The sequence below is a fragment of the Pseudorca crassidens genome, chromosome 10 (assembly GCF_039906515.1).
Source record: "Pseudorca crassidens isolate mPseCra1 chromosome 10, mPseCra1.hap1, whole genome shotgun sequence".
Taxonomy (NCBI): Eukaryota; Metazoa; Chordata; class Mammalia; order Artiodactyla; family Delphinidae; genus Pseudorca; species Pseudorca crassidens.
The window spans coordinates 28,431,855-28,452,272 of record NC_090305.1 but is presented as its reverse complement, the minus strand read 5'-3'; the positions used below and the strand labels follow the sequence as shown (position 1 = coordinate 28,452,272).

General features: G+C 39.1%; 1 long non-coding RNA gene across 2 annotated transcripts; it reads left to right on the top strand.

The window, feature by feature from the left end:
* The first annotated feature begins 643 nt into the window (after positions 1 to 643).
* Positions 644 to 20,187, top strand: LOC137231902 (uncharacterized). 2 transcript variants are annotated; one of them, XR_010946788.1, is made up of 4 exons: positions 644 to 783; positions 896 to 1,016; positions 17,884 to 17,985; positions 19,966 to 20,187. It is a non-coding gene; the product is annotated as an uncharacterized lncRNA (long non-coding RNA). The 2 variants fall into 2 exon arrangements; XR_010946787.1 differs by lacking the exon at positions 644 to 783 and having other exon boundaries at positions 796 to 1,016.
* The last annotated feature ends 231 nt before the right edge of the window (positions 20,188 to 20,418 follow it).

Sequence of the window (20,418 nt, the reverse complement as noted above, 5' to 3'; positions counted from 1 at the left end):
AACCAGAGAAACTAAAATTCAGATTCAGGCATAAAATTTAGGTTACCTGACTGCCAAGCTTTTGCATTTCCCCCTACTGCAGTTGGCAATAATAAAATTCAAATCACTTGATACACTTAATATTTGCATCTTTCAAAGGTCTTACAACTGAGGTGTAGTCTCTTACCAACTAGGGACTGAAATCCCTGGACTTGGGTGAAGGGCAACCAAAGAGGATGTCTCGAGCCCCTTGAGTGATTATATCCCAAACCCCTTCATCAGCTGGTGAATATGTGCCCTCACCATTAGATTAATTATAAAACCTGCCCTTTCTGGGATTTCTTTTCTAAACACTGTCAAGGACCCAGAGAGGCTTACAAGTAATGCATGTACAGGAATGGCTGTGTGCTTGGAATCAGCCCCAGCCAGAAGCATGTTTTCCTTTGTTACTGTTGGGGAAACTCAGATCTTTAAGCCCTAGTTGGAACACTTTTTGTCATGTATAATTTTGTACCAAGGTTAACAAAAAAAGAAAAAAAAATGAATTGTTTCATTCACCTGCAGCCCACAAATGCTACACTGTTTATAGTCCCTAACCAATGGTAATTTTTCTTTAGAGCCTTCACTGTGGGCATCTCTCAGAGTCAATGCTAGTCTACATGTCTGCTGTCTGTCTGTGCCTACTCTTGCTCTGTTGGTCTTAGCCATCGGCTATACTTCTTGTCATCCTACCATGGTCCGTGGATTTCCAAACCACCGACAGGATCCTGTTAATTCCACCACGAGGCTGTTTCCACATCTCTGGTATTTCCCTCCTTGGCCAGTTATGAATAGACTCATTTTTGTGTGTCTAGCTCTTCCTGTGTGGTGCTTCAGACAGAGTCCTCTCATTTTTACCATGTTCATCTTCTTTCAGGAGTGCACAGGCACAGGAAGTGTGAACAGTGATCTCACCAACCTCTGTCACACATTCATTCCAACACCCGAGCTCTGAAGCGAAGCCTGCCTGACCCTGATGGAAGTATTCATCACTCACGGTGAGTTTTCTCTGAAGAGGCCTATTTTCAATCCCTATAGTCTGGGTTTTTATGGGACCAGCATTGGGCAAAGACTTCTTAGGTCCAAACAGCAGAGGACTCAAAACAAACTACATTCATCAGGAAACTTCAGGTTATTGTATTGAAATACTTTCCTTACCTAGGGGAGAAGATAAACAGATTTATTTACTAGGAAATTAAATTTCATTATGATATTCAATAAAAAGGAACTCACAAATAAAATAACTTAATCATGCATTTTTTTAACTACACATTTTTGTAGACTTCACAAGACATAATTGTGCTGGAAACCCAATATCGAGTTGTCATTTTTCCACTCAGAGTTATTGCAAAGAGCACTTGATTTTTTTAAAAAAAGGAGGGAAATGAAATTTTTGCTGTCAGAACCATGTTATTTTGTATCTTTCTTTAAGAAAATTATACATAGATAAATGGAGAGCCAATGAGAGGGTCTCGCCCCTTGCATCTTCCTTGGGAATGCATTAGAATAAAAGGCTAGCAATAGTTTTCCTTGGATCAGTTACTATGCTGGAAATTACTAGTGTCTTATCCTTTCACCCAAAGAAAATGATAATTTGATCATTCGGTTTTCTTTCTGCCTAATTACTTACCTCTCTTTATTAATAGAATTGGCATCTATATCTTGTAGATGTTATCTTTTTTAGAATAGAGTTAATAACAGTTCAAGAACAAAAATAAAATTTTAAAGAGGAAGCAGTATTTAACTAACTTGCTTTCCTTAGGGAGCTGGCAATGTCCATAAAAATATGAAGGAGGTGTGACTTAAGTGCTTTGCTAGCACTTCAGAAGTCATTATACTTTTCTCCCTTAATTCATTACTTCCCGTCCCTCTACTCTTTCTTGACTTTCTTGGCATAGTCGAGGAGTCCACCTCCTGACTGAAAACCCATGTGTGATTTTTCAGGCCTGACCACAGGCAATGACAAAGGCTTTCCCTCGCGGCCTCCCACCCCAGACTTGGAGCAAAGCCAGTGCACTACAGTCTCTGAAGGGCATCACAGTGAGAGATTCAGGCCCCTCTGGCCCTTCACGTTCTCCACAAATAGCACAGCCCTCGAGCCTTTATTCCTGGGTCTCTGTCTGAGGCAGAGGTCTCAGGAGAGGATGGGGAAAACTTGAAGATGCCTTTCTCCGCTTTGACTCATACTTAGTCAGATCTCTGAAGTTGAGTCTTAGACCTCTGCACGCTAAGGAGTTTTTCAAATTACATTTATACTTAGAGTAAGAGAACCACTGCACTAATGAGATTCAAGAGAATCTGTAAAACCCAGAACGATCACAAAATACAAATAAATAATAATAAGTCTCTGTCTGGGTTATGAGACTACCAAAACAGCTATGAGATAAGAAATAAACAATTTCCCACAGGCATAGTGTCTTGTTTCCCAGTTGTCTTTTTTTCAAGTTTGGCCAGTTTTTTGCATGCAGTCATTTTTTTTTTAATTTGAGGTTTATTGAATGGTTTTCACCAGTTTTATTGAGAAACAATTGACATATATCACTGTGTAACTTTAAGGCTTACAGTATGATAGTCTGATTTACATATACTGTGAAATGATTAACCCAATAAGTTCAGCTAACATCCATCTTCTCGTATAGATACAATAAAAAGAAAAGAAAGAGGAAAAGGATAAAGGGGAAATCTGTCTCCTTGTGATGAGAATTCATAATTGACTCTCTTAACAGCCTTCCTGTGTACCATAAGTCAGAGCACACAGGATGCGTGTTTCTCTCTCACATCATTTTGACTGGAACTGTTAAAAGTCTGGAAGAAGCTCTGTCGTGACATCTGGAAGTTGCTTTCAAAGGTTTCCAGCTGTGTTTCCAAATTGGAACTTCAGTTTGGTCAGATAATGTAAGACAACTTCTATGCTCCTAAGCAGTTTTGTGGTTGCAAAATTATTTTAGCCACAGAATCAGCTTTTCTGCCAGCAACTTAACCAAATTTAGTGCAATCACGTATGAGAAGGTCTTTTATCAAATAGTCAACAACAACAACAATTTCATACTTTGCTGAGAGCTAAAAAGCAGGCCTTTAAAATTTGAAAAGCAATGATTTCCTACCTGGTGAAATATATTTGATGCCATTTCTGCTAGGGTCATGGACTGTTAAACATTTTCAGAGGCTGATAGAGTAGTTTTCTTTTGATGACCCAAGTTTATAATAACAGGCCCTACATTTTCTAAGCGCTGTTCTTTAGCATCATTATGGGTTATTCACTAATGTGTTTTAGTATTTCTAAAATGTTCCAGATGATTGTTTCTGAATTTAATTTATAATATAGTGAAACTCCAGCAGGAGGGAAAATAAGTAGAAAAAAATTCAAACAGTATTAATAAGAAGACAATGAGGAGATACTAAGCATAAAGCTATGGAATTTTACTTTGTTTTGTTTCGTATCACAGTTGGGAAGCATGGTACTTCTTCATAATTTTAGGTTTTACTGAAGTTCTTCATTGCCTATAGCATTAATGCTGTCATTTTAAGTCTTGTTTATTCAAGCCTTAACCCTGTGGAGTTCAGCTAATGTGCATGGTTATGTTAATTTGTTAATGCTTTTTCACTTTATGCGACTCTTCTTTTTGGCCTGTTCAAGGAGAATACCAGATGTTCCATTATTTCACAAAGAAACATCTTAAAGAATAATATAATTACTAAAGCAACTATAATTTATTAAATTCATAAAACAGTGGTAGGCATTATTAAGAATGCAGTAAAAATATATACCAGATAGGAAGTTTTCAACTGAATATTTAGGTAACAGAATGTTTAAGTAAGTGTTAAAAACTGCGCAGACATACATTTTCCTATGTTAAAAGAAGTCTCGATGCAGGGCAGTAGGAGGGTTGATAGTAGCTAATAAATATCCTCAGAGACCAAGTTTCATTCTTTGTTCCAGTTTACCATCTTCACTCGCATTTGCAAGATGGGTACCACAGTTCTGGGTACCACACCCTCACACATCATCTTAAGACAGAAAAAAAAGGGGGTCATATTATCTTTGCTCATTTCTTTTTTGTTGAGAAAGAAAAGCTTTTCAGACATCCCTTCCTTTTACAGATTTTCTTATCAGTTCCAGTTGGCCAACACTGTATCACATGCGCATGCCCAGGCTGCAAGGGAAGCTGGGAAAGAATGGACCAGGGATTTTCAGACTCTAGAGAGAGATAGGCTCTGACACATGGGATGAATTGTGCAGTTAGCTGGGGAGGGGGAAGAGTGGATACCTAAGGTATTAATTAAGCAGTAATATCTATCTTAAAGGATTAACTTTTTAAAAACCCTCAATAATAACGGTGTTTTTTGCTGATGTATTATTAATGAAGTATTTTCAAGCAAATCATCTCAATCCTTAAAATAAACATGTCTAATGTAAACATTCTATTTACTTCCACTTTTATGCGTGAGAAATCTCATTATCACAATAGATAATGATGAACCACGGAACACGATTTAAGCCATAAGAATCTATAGTAGTACTAGTATATAACAGTTCAGGGTCAAAGGATATTAATTTAGACATCTATGTTCAGTGTGTTGATGTAAATATATATAGTGTTGGAGTAACTGACTGCTAAGAAAGATGATTCTGGCAAAAAGATACAGGATGAACTCAGAAGGAAAGGACTGAGGCAGACGGGCTTACTAACACGAGGCTGAGTCAGAAGCCAGCTTCTCTTGATCCCTGCCTTAAGGGAAGTGGTAAGGAAATATATGAGTCTACAGTAACTAAAACTGAAGGAGTATTTCATCAGAAGGAAAAAGAAAGACATTATATGATGATTAGATAGAAGAGATTGAAGGATTGTTAAAAAAAAAAAAAACAGTTATCTCCTATTCTGTAATAGAAAAATAAGGACATCACAGGAAAGGGGCTGTTGAAACAACCTGAAAGGAAAGTCAAATAATGTCAAGATTGAGATAAGTGAATTGAAGGAGATGAGCAAAATTTCAGTTATAAACATTCAATGAAAATCCTCTAGAAGTGAAAACAAGAGTGAAGTTCCTTAGGACTTATCTATAAAGACAGTAGTTTGGGAGGGATGCAAGGTAAAGCAGCGTAAGTGTGTGTTAATATGGCAGAGGACACACTCTTGTTCGAAAAACCCGTGGGTTATGTACTGTGCCTTCCTAGGTGCTCATTTTAAAATGTCCAAATCTGTTGCTGATCAGTTTAACTTCTTCAAATGTAGGGGTCTAAAAGCAAAAAGGAGTAAATATGAAGGTACGTGAAGTTTTTTAAAAAACGAGTACTGTCTGGGCACCTAGTACTCTGCCTGCCTGCGCTTGGCTCCCACCACAGTGACCTTCCTCCTGTTTCCTGAGACTCCAAGCTTGTTACACCTGCTTTTGCGCTCGCTGTTCTCCTGCCTGAATTCTCTGCTTGAATACCAGCTCTACTGCTTTCCAGCTGCGTGAATTTCGTGACTTTATTTAACATTTCTGTGCCTCGTTTTCCAAACTTAAAGGATAACATATACATATAGTATATAGATAATATATAATATTATATAGGTAACATTATATAGATACTATATAATTAATATTATTACAATCTACCTTAGAGGGTTATTAGCATGACATGAATAAATACTCAGCAGTTTTCAGAGACCCATCTGCACATACATGAGCTCAAAGAATTCTCTGGCATTAGCCTAAGGATATCTGCTTTTGAGTTGTGCAGCTGTTCAGACCTGGATCAATATAAGTAAGAAAAGTTTAGAAACATTCACCTCTGTGAGAGCCGCAAATTGGTCTTTTCTTGTCAATATTTTATGATCTGTTTGATGTCAAACCCTGCCTGCTTCCGCCCACCTCCACACAACCCCAAACAGTTCTTCCCAATTCTTGTCTCCTCCAAGAGTCACCAGGCTAGAACTGATTCCTCCCAAGACAGACACCAAAGTCCAGAGCCCAAGGCAACGTTCTTGCTTGTTACCGGTGACTTATGTCTGTTTCTCTGCTTCATTTGCCCTGCTCATTCGTTGTCTGCACACTGCCTGGTTCCTGTTCGCCCAGGTCTTACAAAGCCATCCTGCATTTTGCTGTCGAGGACAGCCTGGGCACTAATTGGTTTGCACAGCTGATGCTAACTTTGAACATCATCCCTTTTGTGTGACCTGATTCTGACATCAGTACTTGGATGAACCCCTTCCTTTGGATTACTTCAAGAATATCAGACATCAGTCTCTGCTTTGATGACTGGTTTCTAGTCTGATCTGCCTAAATCACAACCCTATGTATTTCTTATCACAATGTGTTTACTTCTTGGGAGTTGTTGTGGTTTTTGATTTTTTATTCTTGTCCTCATTAGGAATCTGTGTATGTTTAGCAACTGACTCTCTCCTCTTTTTGAAATCTAGGTGAAACCTAGTATACAGAAGGCAAATGTACTGCTCTATCTGAATCTGGAGGAGAAGACTGGGAGTTTTGTGCTTTTGTATCACTCTTCTCCGCAGTGAATTCTTCTGATTTTCCTAATTATTAAGGGAAAAGTGGGCAAAACCCGCTGTCTCACAAGTATTTTAAATATGGTAATTTGTTCATGTAATGTGCATATCACAGCAAAAGTATTCGTTTTTTTCAAAGTGATTTCAAGTACTGTGTCTCATAATTTCTGCAAATGCCCTACTCATTTATTCATTCATTATTTCAGCGAATATTTGCTGAAGCCCAGCCACATGTCAGACATTTTTCTAGAAGCAGGATGTATAGAATTAAGGCCTTTATTTTTTTAGATTTTTTTTCATCTTTATTGGAGTATAATTGCTTTACAATGGTGTGTTAGTTTCTGCTTTATAACAAAGTGAATCAGTTATACATATACATATGTTCCCATATCTCTTCCCTCTTGCGTCTCCCTCCCTCCCACCCTCCCTATCGCACCCCTCCAGGCGGTCACAAAGCACCAAGCTGATCTCCCTGTGCTATGCGGCTGCTTCCCACTAGCTATCTACCTTACGTTTGGAAGTGTATATATGACCATGCCTCTCTCTCGCTTTGTCACAGCTTACCCTTCCCCCTCCGCATCCTGAAGTCCGTTCTCTAGTAGGTCTGTGTCTTTATTCCTGTCTTACCCCTAGGTTCTTCATGACATTTTTTTTTCTTAAATTCCATATATATGTGTTAGCATATGGTATTTGTCTTTCTCTTTCTGACTTCACTCTATATGACAGACTCTAGGTCTATCCACCTCATTACAAATAGCTCAATTTCGTTTCTTTTTATGGCTGAGTAATATTCCATTGTATATATGTGCCACATCTTCTTTACCAATTCATCCGATGATGGACACTTAGGTTGTTTCCATCTCCGGGCTATTGTAAATAGAGCTGCAATGAACATTGTGGTACATGACTCTTTTTGAATTATGGTTTTCTCAGGGTATATGCCCAGTAGTGGGATTGCTGGGTCATATGGTAGTTCTATTTGTAGTGTTTTAAGGAACCTCCATACTGTTCTCCATAGTGGCTGTACCAACGATTAACATTCCCACCAGCAGTGCAAGAGTGTTCCCTTTTCTCCACACCCTCTCCAGCATTTATTGTTTCTAGATTTTTTGATGATGGCCATTCTGACTGGTGTGAGATGATATCTCATTGTAGTTTTGATTTGCATTTCTCTAATGATTAATGATGTTGAGCATTCTTTCATGTGTTTGTTGGCAGTCTGTATATCTTCTTTGGAGAAATGTCTATTTAGGTCTTCTGCCCATTTTTGGATTGGGTTGTTTGTTTTTTTGTTATTGAGCTGCATGAGCTGCTTGTAAATTTTGGAGATTAATCCTTTGTCAGTTGCTTCATTTGCAAATATTTTCTCCCATTCTGAGGGTTGTCTTTTGGTCTTGTTTATGGTTTCCTTTGCTGTGCAAAAGCTTTGAAGTTTCATTAGGTCCCATTTGTTTATTTTTGTTTTTATTTCCATTACTCTAGGAGGTGGGACAGAAAGGATCTTGCTGTGATTTATGTCAGAGTGTTCTGCCTATGTTTTCCTCTAAGAGTTTGATAGTTTCTGGCCTTATATTTAGGTCTTTAATCCATTTTGAGCTTATTTTTGTGTATGGTGTTAGGGAGTGATCTAATCTCATACTTTCACATGTACCTGTCCAGTTTTCCCAGCACCATTTATTGAAGAGGCTGTCCTTTCTCCACTGTACATTCCTGCCACCTTTATCAAAGATAAGGTGTCCATATGTGCGTGGGTTTATCTCTGGGCTTTCTATCCTGTTCCATTGATCTATCTTTCTGTTTTTGTGCCAGTACCATATCGTCTTGATAACTGTAGCTTTGTAGTATAGTCTGAAGTCAGGGAGCCTGATTCCTCCAGTTCCTTTTTTCATTCTCAAGATTGCTTTGGCTATTCGGGGTCTTTTGTGTTTCCATACAGAATTGCAAAATTTTTTGTTCTAGTTCTGTGAAAAATGCCAGTGGTAGTTTGATAGGGATTGCATTGAATCTATAGATTGCTTTGGGTAGTAGAGTCATTTTCACAATGTTGATTCTTCCAATCCAAGAACATGGTATATCTCTCCATCTATTTGTATCATCTTTAATTTCTTTCATCAGTGTCTTATAATTTTCTGCATACAGGTCTTTTGTCTCCTTAGGTAGGTTTATTCCTAGATATTTTATTCTTTTTGTTGCAATGGTAAATGGGAGTGTTTTCTAGATTTCACTTTCAGATTTTTCATCATTAGTATATAGGAATGCCAGAGATTTCTGTGCATTAATTTTGTATCCTGCCACTTTACCAAATTCATTGATTAGCTCTAGTAGTTTTCTGGTAGCATCTTTAGGATTCTCTATGTATAGGATCATGTCATCTGCAAACAGTGACAGCGTTACTTCTTCTTTTCCGATTTGGATTCCTTTTATTTCCTTTTCTTCTCTGATTGCTGTGGCTAAAACTTCCAAAACTATGTTGAATAAGAGTGGTGAGAGTGGGCAACCTTGTCTTGTTCCTGATCTTAGTGGAAATGCTTTCAGTTTTTCACCATTGAGGATGATGTTTGCTGTGGGCTTGTCATACATGGCCTTTATTATGTTGAGAGGAAAGTTCCCTCTATGCCTACTTTCTGCAGGGTTTTTATCATAAATGGGTGTTGAATTTTGTCAAAAGCTTTCTCTGCATCTATTGAGATGATCATATGGTTTTTCTCCTTCAATTTGTTAATATGGTTTATCACATTGATAGATTTGCATATATTGAAAAATCCTTGCATTCCTGGAATAAACCCCACTTGATCATGGTGTATGATCCTTTTAATGTGCTGTTGGATTCTGTTTGCTAGTATTTTGTTGAGGATTTTTGCATCTATGTTCATCAGTGATATTGGCCTGTAGTTTTCTTTCTTTGTGATATCCTTGTCTGGTTTTGGTATCAAGGTGATGGTGGCCTCGTAGAAGGAGTTTGGGAGTGTTCCTCCCTCTGCTATATTTTGTAAGAGTTTGAGAAGGATAGGTGTTAGCTCTTCTCTAAATGTTTGATAGAATTCACCTGTGAAGCCATCTGGTCCTGGGCTTTTGTTTGTTGGAAGATTTTTAATCACAGTTTCAATTTCAGTGCTTGTGATTGGTCTGTTCATATTTTCTATTTCTTCCTGATTCAGTCTTGGCAGGTTGTGCCTTTCTAAGAATTTGTCCATTTCTTCCAGGTTGTCCATTTTATTGGCATAGAGTTGCTTGTAGTAATAATCTCATGATCTCTTTTATTTCTGCAGTGTCAGTTGTTACCTCTCCTTTTTCATTTCTAATTCTATTGATTTGAGTCTTCTCCCTTTTTTTCTTGATGAGTCTGGCTAGTGGTTTATCTATTTTGTTTATCTTCTCAAAGAACCAGCTTTTAGTTTTATTGATCGTTGCTGTTGTTTCCTTCATTTCTTTTTCATTTATTTCTGATCTGATTTTTATGATTTCTTTCCTTCTGCTAGCTTTGGGGTTTTTTTGTTCTTCTTTCTCTAATTGCTTGAGGTGCAAGGTTAGGTTGTTTATTCTAGATGTTTCCTGCTTCTTAAGGTGGGCTTGTATTGCTATAAACTTCCCTCTTAGAACTGCTTTTGCTGCATCCCACAAGTTTTGGGTCGTTGTGTCTCCATTGTCATTTGTTTCTAGGTATTTTTTGATTTCCTCTTTGATTTCTTCAGTGATCACTTCATTATTAAGTAGTGTATTGTTTAGCCTCCATGTGTTTGTATTTTTTACAGATCTTTTCCTGTAATTGATATCTAGTCTCATGGCACTGTGGTCAGAAAAGATACTTGATACAATTTCAATTTTCTTAAATTTACCAAGGCTTGATTTGTGACCCAAGATATGATCTATCCTGGAGAATGTTCCATGAGCACTTGAGAAAAATGTGTATTCTGTTGTTTTTGGATGGAGTGTCCTATAAATATCAATTCAGTCCATCTTGTTTAATGTATCATTTAAAGCTTGTGTTTCCTTATTTATTTTCATTTTGGATGATCTGTCCATGGGTGAAAGTGGGGTGTTTAAGTCCCCTACTATGAATGTGTTACTGTCGATTTCCCCTTTTATGGCTGTTAGTATTTGCCTTATGTATTGAGGTGCTCCTGTGTTGGGTGCATAAATATTTACAATTGTTATATCTTCTTCTTGGATCGATCCCTTGATCATTATGTAGTGTCCTTCTTTGTCTCTTTTAATAGTCCTTATTTTAAAGTCTATTTTGTCTGATATGAGAATTGCTACTCCAGCTTTCTTTTGGTTTCCATTTGCATGGCATATCTTTTTCCATCCCCTTACTTTCAGTCTGTATGTGTCTCTAGGTCTAAAGTGGGTCTCTTGTAGACAGCATATATAAGGGTCTTGTTTTTGTATCCATTCAGCTAATCTGTGTCTTTTGGTGGGAGCATTTAGTCCATTTACATTTAAGGTAATTATCGATATGTATGTTCCTATTCCCATTTTCTAAATTGTTTTGGGTTCGTTATTATACGTCTTTTCCTTCTCTTGTGTTTTTTGCCTAGAGAAGATCCTTTAGCATTTGTTGTAAAGCTGGTTTGGTGGTGCTGAAGTCTCTCAGCTTTTGCTTGTCTGTAAAGGTTTTAATTTCTCCATCAAATCTGAATGAGATCCTTGCTGGGTAGAGTAGTCTTGGCTGCAGGTTTTTCTCCTTCATCACTTTCAATATGTCCTGCCACTCCCTTCTGGCTTGTAGGGTTTCTGCTGAGAGATCAGCTGTTAACCTTATGGGGATTCCCTTATGTGTTATTTGTTGTTTTTCCCTTGCTGCTTTTAATATGCTTTCTTTGTATTTAATTTTTGACAGTTTGATTAATATGTGTCTTGGCATATTTCTCCTTGTATTTATCCTGTATGGGACTCTCTGTGCTTCCTGGACTTGATTAACTATTTCCTTTCCCATATTAGGGAAGTTTTCAACTATAATGTCTTCAAATATTTTCTCAGTCCCTTTCTTTTTCTCTTCTTCTTCCGGGACCCCGATAATTCGAATGTTGGTGCGTTTAATGTTGTCCCAGAGGTCTCTGAGACTGTCCTCAGTTCTTTTCATTCTTTTTTCTTTATTCTGCTCTGCAGTACTTATTTCCACTATTTTATCTTATCTGTTCTTCTGCCTCAGTTATTCTGCTATTGATCCCATCTAGAGTACTTTCAATTTCATTTATTGTGTTGTTCATCGTTGCTTGTTTCATCTTTAGTTCTTCTAGGTCCTTGTTAACTGATTGTTGCATTTTGTCCATTCTATCTCCAAGATTTCGGATCATCCTTACTATCATTATTCTGAATTCTTTTTCAGGTAGACTGCCTATTTCCTCTTCATTTGTTAGGTCTGGTGCATTTTTATCTTGCTCCTTTATCTGCTGTGTGTTTTTCTGTCTTCTCATTCTGCTTATCTTACTGTGTTTGGGGTCTCCTTTTTGCAGACTGCAGGTTCGTAGTTCCCGCTGTTTTTGATGTCTGGCTCCAGTGGCTAAAGTTGGTTCAGTGGGTTGTGTAGGCTTCCTGGTGGAGGGGACTAGTGCCTGTGTTGTGGTGGATGAGGCTGGATCTTGTCTCTCTAGTGGGCAGGTTCACGTCTGGTGGTGTGTTTTGGGGTGTCTGTGGCCTTATTATGATTTTAGGCAGCCTCTCTGCTAATGGGTGGGGTTGTGTTCCTGTTTTGCTAGTTGTTTGGCATAGGTTGTCCAGCACTGTGGCTTGCTGGTCGTTGAGTGAAGCTGGGTGCTGGTGTTAAGATGGAGGTCTCTGGGAGATTTTTGCCGTTTGATATTATGTGGAGCTGGGAGGTCTCTTGTTGACCAGTGTCCTGAAGTTGGCTCTCCTACCTCAGAGGCAGAGCCCTGCCTCCTGGCTGGAGCACCAAGAGCTTTTCATCCACACGGCTCAGAATAAAAGGGAGAAAAAGTAGAGGGAATTAGTAGAAGTATGAGGAAAGAAAGAAGGAAAGGAGGGTAGGAAGGAAGGAAGAAAGAAAGAAAGAAGCAAAGAAGGAAAGAAGGCAAGAAGGAAAGAAAGGAGGGAGGGAGGGAGGAAGGAAGGAAGGAGGGAAAGAAGGAAAAAAGACAGAAAGAAAGAAGATACAGTAAAAATAAAATAAAGTATAATAAAGTTATTGAATTTAAAAATTCTTATTTAGAAAAAAAAAAAAGGGACGGATAGAACCTTAGGACAAATGTTGGAAGCAAAGCTATACAGACAAAATCTTACACGGAAGCATGCACATACACCCTCACTAAAAGAGGTAAATGGGGAAAAATCATAAATCTTGCTGTCAGAGACCACCTCCTCAATTTGGGATGATTCGTTGTCTAAAGGAGGGAAGGAAGGAAGGAAGGAAAGAAAGAAAGAAGGTAAAGTATAATAACGTTATTAAAATTAAAATTGATTATTAAGAAAAACTTAAAAAAAAAACCATGGACGGATAGAACCCTAGGACAAATTGGTGGAAGCAAGACTATACAGACAAGATCTCACACAGAAGCATACACATACACATTCACAAAAAGAGGAAAAGGGAAAAAAATCATAGATCTTGCTCCTAAAGTCCACTTCCTTAATTTGGGATGATTGGTTGTCTATTCAGGTATTCCACAGATGCAGGTATATCAAGTTGATTGTGGAGCTTTAATCCGCTGCTTCTGAGGCTGCTGGGAGAGATTTCCCTTTCTCTTCTTTGTTCTCACAGCTCCCAGGGGCTCAGCTTTGGATTTGGCCCTGCCACTGCGTGTAGGTCGCTGGAGGGCGTCTGTTTTTTGCTCAGACAGGACGGGGTTGAAAGAGCTGCTGATTCGGGGGCTCTGGCGCACTCAGGCCGGCGGGGAGGGAGGGGCACGGAGTGCGGGGTGGGCCTGCGGCGGCAAAGGCCGGCGTGACTTTGCACCAGCCTGAGGTGCGTTGTGCGTTCTCCCAGGGAAGTTGTCCCTGGATCCCGGGAACCTGGCAGTGGCGGGCTGCACAGGCTCTGCGGAAGAGGGGTGTGGAGAGTGACCTGTGCTCGCACACAGGCCCCTCGGTGGCGGCAGCAGCAGCCTTAGCGTCTCCCGCCCGTCTCTGGGGTCCGCGCTTTTAGCCGCAGCTCGCGCCCGTCTCTGGGGTTCGCGCTTTTAGCCGCAGCTCGCGCCCGTCTCCGGAGTTCCCTCAAGCAGCGTTCTTAAACCCCTCTCCTCATGCACCAGGAAACAAAGAGGGAAGAAAAAGTCTCTTGCCTCTTCGGCAGGTGCAGACTTTTCCCCGGACTCCCTCCCGGCTAGTCGTGGTGCACTAACTCCTTCAGGCTATGTTTAAGCCGCCAGCTCCGTCCGAAACCCAAGCCTCAGAGCCTCAGCTCGCAGCCCCGCCCGCCCCGGCGGGTGAGCAGACAAGCCTCTCGGGCTGGTGAGTGCCAGTCGGCACCGGCACCGATCCTCTGTGCGGAAATCTCCCCGCTTTGCCCTCCGCCCCCGTTGCTGTGCTCTCCTCCGCGGCTCCGAAGCTCCCCGCTCCGCCCCCTGCAGTCTCCGCCCGCGAAGGGGCTTCCTAGTGTGTGGAAACTTTTCCTCCTTCACAGCTTGCTTCCACTGGTGCAGGTGCCGTCCCTATTCTTTTGTCTCTGTTTATTCTTCTTTTTTTTTCTTTTGCCCTACCCAGGTACGTGGGGAGTTTCTTGACTTTTGGGAGGTCTCAGTCTTCTGCCAGCGTTCAGTAGGTGTTCTGTAGGAGTTGTTCCATGTGTAGATGTATTTCTGGTGTACCTGTGGGGAGGAAGGTGATCTCCGCGTCTTACTCTTCCGCCATCTTCAAGGTCCCCTGTCTGCTGTCTAATTCTTTTAATCAAGTTTTCTAATTCCTCTTCTTTCAGGGAAAGTCCCTCTATTATAGACTCTATATAATTGATTGCCCCACCTCTTTTACAGTAGCAGTTATGCTCTTCATTTTCTGTATTGTTTAATTCTTTGGTTAGGCTCTTAGATGACTCAGGTTCTTTATCTTTCTCTTCCAAGTTTCTTTTTTTTAAATTTATTTCCCTCTCAATCATATTTTTATGTTGTATTTTAATTTTATAATGTACATAATTTTTCAACTTTATAGAATTAACATGAAATAAAGTTAAATCAACTGAAGCTTCAGTCTGTTTCCTACTATAGATGTTTTTAAAATGTGTTCTGTTTTACGAATGTTTTGTTTTAATTATTTGTATGTTGCAGAATCTTTTTAAGGATCCAATACTCTTTTATTCCCTGTTGTTTTTTTTTAACCTTTGAGATTACAATGTTCAGGCTTGATACGTGCTCTTTAGATTTTCTTCGGTTCCCTTAATATCTACTTAAATAAGCTTAGGACTATTCTGGTAAGAATTAATCCTGTCTGTTGATCATTGTAAGTTTACTAGTCCAGTGATTCAACATCCTGAAATATTTACAGGGGACCTGGTACCATGATAACTAGAGATGTATTTGGGTCTATGTATTTTATTCTTCAGGGTTTGTAAAAGTATGAGCCTGAGGCCAGTATTTCATATTCACTTTACCTTTTGGCCTGGTCTCCATCCCAGTGTGCGATGGGGCCAGCTCAATGATGAAGCTATGGGGTTATGATAGAGCTCTGCTACTCCACAAGGGAGAAAAAGCTCAACATCCAACTCCTACTTCTGCATTTGGGGTACTCATAATTTCTCCTTAGGATCCTAATACAGCTCCTTTCAAATGCTATTGATTTATAGTGGCAAAGCTGTTATGTGTTTCCTATCAATTGGGTGTGTCTCCCCAACAGATGATGAGTTTCTAGAGAGCACGAATCAAGTGCTTTTCTTCCGTTGAATACTTACCTGCTAGCGTATTGCCTGACACAGAGAAAAAAAAACTTGGTAAGTCTCTATTAAATGTTGAATGCTGAAAGAAATACATTTTTATGATAGAATCCAGAATATAATTTAATGAAACATTTCTTAGTAGCACTAAAACTAAGTAAGACCAAGTAATACAAGCAGGCCAGTTGATGATGATGATTTTTTTCCTTTTTCTTTTGTTTTATTCCTTCTTTGTTTTGTTTAGTTTTTTTTAGTTTTGTTTCTCCTAGGTGGTCTAGTCTACTGCACTATTGCTGATATCAATAGAACAGAAACTAACTGAATATGTTAAATTGTATCAAGTGAAGTTTTTTAAAAGGTAGCTTATAGATTCTTAACCTTTAATACTCATAACTAGCCAGAGTTCGATATAAATTCTTTATTTATTGATCCATAATATTCATTGTTTCCTGAGTCCACCAAAGATGAATCACTGAATACGTAGATGTTAACACTCAATAAAAACGTGTTACTTGGGCTTCCCTGGTGGCGCAGTGGTTAAGAGTCCACCTGCCGATGCAGGGGACATGAGTTCGTGCCGCGGTCCGGGAAGATCCCACATGCCGCGGAGCGGCTGGGCCCGTGAGCCTGCGCGTCCGGAGCCTGTGCTCCGCAATGGGAGAGGCCACAACAGTGAGAGGCCCGCGTACCGCAAAAAAAAAAAAAAAGAAAAGAAAACATGTTACTGCCTTTAAAATATCATTGTATTGCCATATAACTTGAGAGCCAAAACTGGAACATTTCAGTTAATCCCATGTCAATTCAGGATAATTTGCTATAATACATCTGGCATACAAAAGGGAATGAAGAGAAGATATTCATGACATACCTGCACAGAAAGGAGAGGTTATGAATAAACTGATTGACTAATGACTGCCTGTAGTTTTCTCAAAAGCAACTTAGATGATATTATACATGTATATTATTCTTAACTTTATACGCCAAATAGCAACATTTTCAGAGTATAGATGGAGAGATTCACCATTTAAATACTACCGAATGCATAAAATTTTTACTTGTAATTTTGCTACTACAAAATAGAAAACTATTTTAATGCCAATATAAAAGGGAGCATTTTCAAACTATCCCCCTTATAGTCCTCTTTAATGATAGTTTGTTTCTATGAGTTTTATTAGACTGTATGAAATTGCTATTTTGTAAATAAAATAGTCAAATATTGGTAATTCTATATGATTTAAAATAAATATATATTTATAGTCTAAACCTTTATAACTAGCTAAATGTAACTGCTCGCCATAAAAATTGAGTAACCATCCTAGTTGTATTTTGTTCATGTCCTTTTGAAGTACAACCTGACCAACTTGATTAATATTAGAAGGATTAAAGATACCCTGACCTTGATTTAGAGATTTAGAAAACACTCTACACTACTTACAAACTATTTTTAAGAGTAAGTTACTAATGTTTCAGGGACTAATCTTGTATTTATCGTTTTTAAAATAATTTTCTCACTGAAAAGGTAACATTTGTCTTTTTTTCTCTAAGATCTGGAAATGCATCTGATTTTACCCTATTTTTCTATATATCACAGCAAAGTATCATGTCCTTTAACTACACAGTGCTATGAAATGATGGTACAGCTCTAATCTGGGGCTGTTTCTTAGAAACCTATCACCATTACCACCACACATACCCAAGTTTCTCTTCGCTGAGTTGGGAAATGGCAGTGGTACCCATGGAATGTGTTTTAAGCATGTGATAACTGGTAGAAGATAGACTTTAATTACATCTGAGTCATAGAAATAGCCACAGAAAATGTTAGGAACCTACAAGTATAAGTCACCAAATAGAAGTTTGTATTTAACATTAGACCAGTTGAATGGACTGTGAAGGTCTAGGGATGCATGACGTCTAATGAAAAGAACGAGAACAGAGAAATAGCAGAAAGGAGAGGCTTTCCCCAAATTAATAAGCGTTTGTAACAAAGTTGAGCAAGGCGGCTGGTAAAGAACACACATTTTTGCAGGAGTAGAGAGCAGCTCTTTAGTGGAAAGTCATGTATAATGTACAATGGAGGAATGCTAAATTTCCAGTTGATATTCTGATGTAGGGGGAGAATTCAACACAGATGTTGATATTGTGAGATATACTTCTTCACTTTTAGATAATTAGAGGCACAGATAATCTAGATGATTACCCAAATATCACATAGTTAACCAAAATCTGTTAGATGGAAATGAACCTCTGGAATATTCCAGTCTGGAACTCTTTCTAAAAAAGAAAAAAATCACTTTTCCCCTAAAGCATTTTGGCAGAAGTTCAGATGTTGATAGAGTTTAAGACTCCGCGTATGACCCGTGACACCAGATTGCCTCCTGGGATGAGGTTTTTTGATTTTGATCAAAGCCTACAGAAAGCTGAATTTCATGGCCTATTTGTAACATGCCTGCAGATACTTGAGAGTCACTACAGTTCACTGTGCCTGTAGTTTTGAGACCCCATCTATTACTGCCACAACTTCTATTCAAGTCTACTCTTCTCTGATCTCATCTGTAGACAGTAAAGTCCTGGACTACAGTCTGATCAAAGCAGTATCTGAAGAAAGCAGGTGATGCCTGACCTGAGTGACTGTGACAGTCAGATGACAGACCATCTCAGGTATGCTTTTCAGATTCACTAATCCTAGGTGACGTAGGGTCATATCAATTTTATGACAACTCGGGGAACCATAATTATGTTTTAAAAACTAGGATCTAAAAAAGAATTTGCATACAGACAACTGAATTGATACACAGTTGTCTAACTTCAGTGAAGTGGAATGCCTTCAGATGATTTTCTGCTTGTCTCTAAATTTTGGCTTCTCCTCTGAATAAAACCGGGATGTACGGAGGTATGAATTGGGTTAGTGTGTCATTCTTGATAAATAAAGATGAAAACACTTGGACAGGGAATGAGGAACCCCCTGTTCCAGACTCAGTTTGGTATGCAGAACTGAAGATGAATCCCAAGATTTTCACCCATGATGTACAACACCTTGTATAATCCTCTCCCCTTGAGAGGGGTGGACCTGGCCTAATCAGGTAAACCTTTTTAAAAGAGGGTGTAGAGGTCAGAGGTGGCAGAAGTCAACAAACTGCCTTGTGGAGAGAGCCACATATTCGGGAATGTCAGGTGATCTCTAGGAGCTGATAAAGGCCCCTGGTTGACAGTCAGCAAGAAAATACTGACCAAGCCCTATAGATATAAGAGATTTAATTCTACCAATAATCACTGGGTTTGGAAGAAGTCCCAAGCCTCAGATGAGATTGCATCCTGTCCAACCCCTTGATTTAAGCCTGAGCAGAAAACTCAGTCATGTTGTGCCCAGACTTCTGATCTATAAAAACTGTCAGATAATAAATGAGAGTGTTGTAATCACTAAATATTTGGTAATTTGTTACACAGCCATAGAGAACTAATACACCTGGTATCACTATTAAATAATTGGATGACCTTGAGCAAGGTCTTTTCCTCTCTCTGTGTCTCAATTTTCTCACTTATATCTTAAGATAATGTTTAAGACTGTATCTGCTGTAGATTTTTAAAATTCTATAAAATGATGCTACTCCTTCATTAAAAGACAGCAGCCCTGGAAGAGAATAAAGAACTCTGTAATATACCAGGAGTAAATTCACTACCTTGTTCTCATTGGCATTACATTATACCCAAATGGGCTAACAAAAGGTGAAGTAAACACTGGCTCTAGTCCCTCATTTGAATATTTAGTTGCACCACAAGAGGCTAATAACAAGACAGGAATGAACACATGCTTCAGTATATTCGACTCCTGTGAGCAGCCTATTTGCTTCATAATAATTAGTTATCAAGGGAATTTTGCATTGAAATTCCAGGAGACCTTTCCATCAAGAAGAGGCAAGGAAAGTGTTTACATTTTGATCCATTAAAATTTCATTTTATCATCAGGTGTGCTTTGAGATGTATTTCTTCATAGGACACACATTAATTTTTATTCTTCATTTGGTCATTGGGTTATTTTTTTTAGAAAGTAGACATGTGCATCCACAGTGTATTTTCAGTATAAAATGTAATGACTGTTATGCACAAATTAGGATTTTCAGTCAACTTTTTCAAGTAAAAACTCCACTAAGTGTGTAAGTTGGGTTATTTTCTATACAATAAAATATCAACCACGCAGGAAAATTTGTATCATCTCATAATAGGTCCAAATTCATTCCTATGATATCAGAGAATCGAATTGGGCCACTGAATCAGAACAGATAAAGTAGTGGAGGAAGCCTTTCTGGGATCAAGAAAGATTAGCAATAGAGTGAATATGAAATTCTGTAACTGCTATTTTCCCTTGAAATACCTTGTAACCTAGACCTGTTGTGACACATCAAACAAAAATGTTGTTCACTCTACCAGTGTGGAATTAATTACATGTTACTTGTAAGAACATACCACTGGGCTTATAGCAGTTACTTCATAATTTAATAAAGTTTTCTCCAAAAATAACGACACACAAACAGCTATAATGCAAATAGCTTGAAGAAGAGATAAGCAATTCATTACCCAACCCACCATGTACAGCTATTTGACTTTGTATAGTGTAATACTTATTTTGCCTTCATTCCCTAGGATGTACTCTGAGTCCTAGTTGCATTAACAATGCCCCAACAGAGACTTCTGGGAAGATGGCAGAAGAGTAAGACGAGGAGATCACCTTCCTCCCCACAGATACACCAGAAGTACATCTACACGTGGAACAACTCCTACAGAACACCTACTGAACGGTGACAGAAGACCTCAGACCTCCCAAAAGGCAAGAAACTCCCCACGTACATGGGTAGGACAAAAGAATAGGGACGGGACCTGCACCAGTGGGAGGGAGCTGTGAAGGAGGAAAGGTTTCCACACACTGGAAGACCCTTTGCGGGCGGAGACTGCGGGTGGCAGAGGGGGAAGCTTCGGGGCCGCGGAGGAGAGCGCAGCAACAGGGGTGCGGAGGGCAAAGCAGAGAGATTCCCGCACAGAGGATTGGTGCCGACCGGCACTCACCAGCCCGAGAGGCTTGTCTGCTCACCTGCCGGG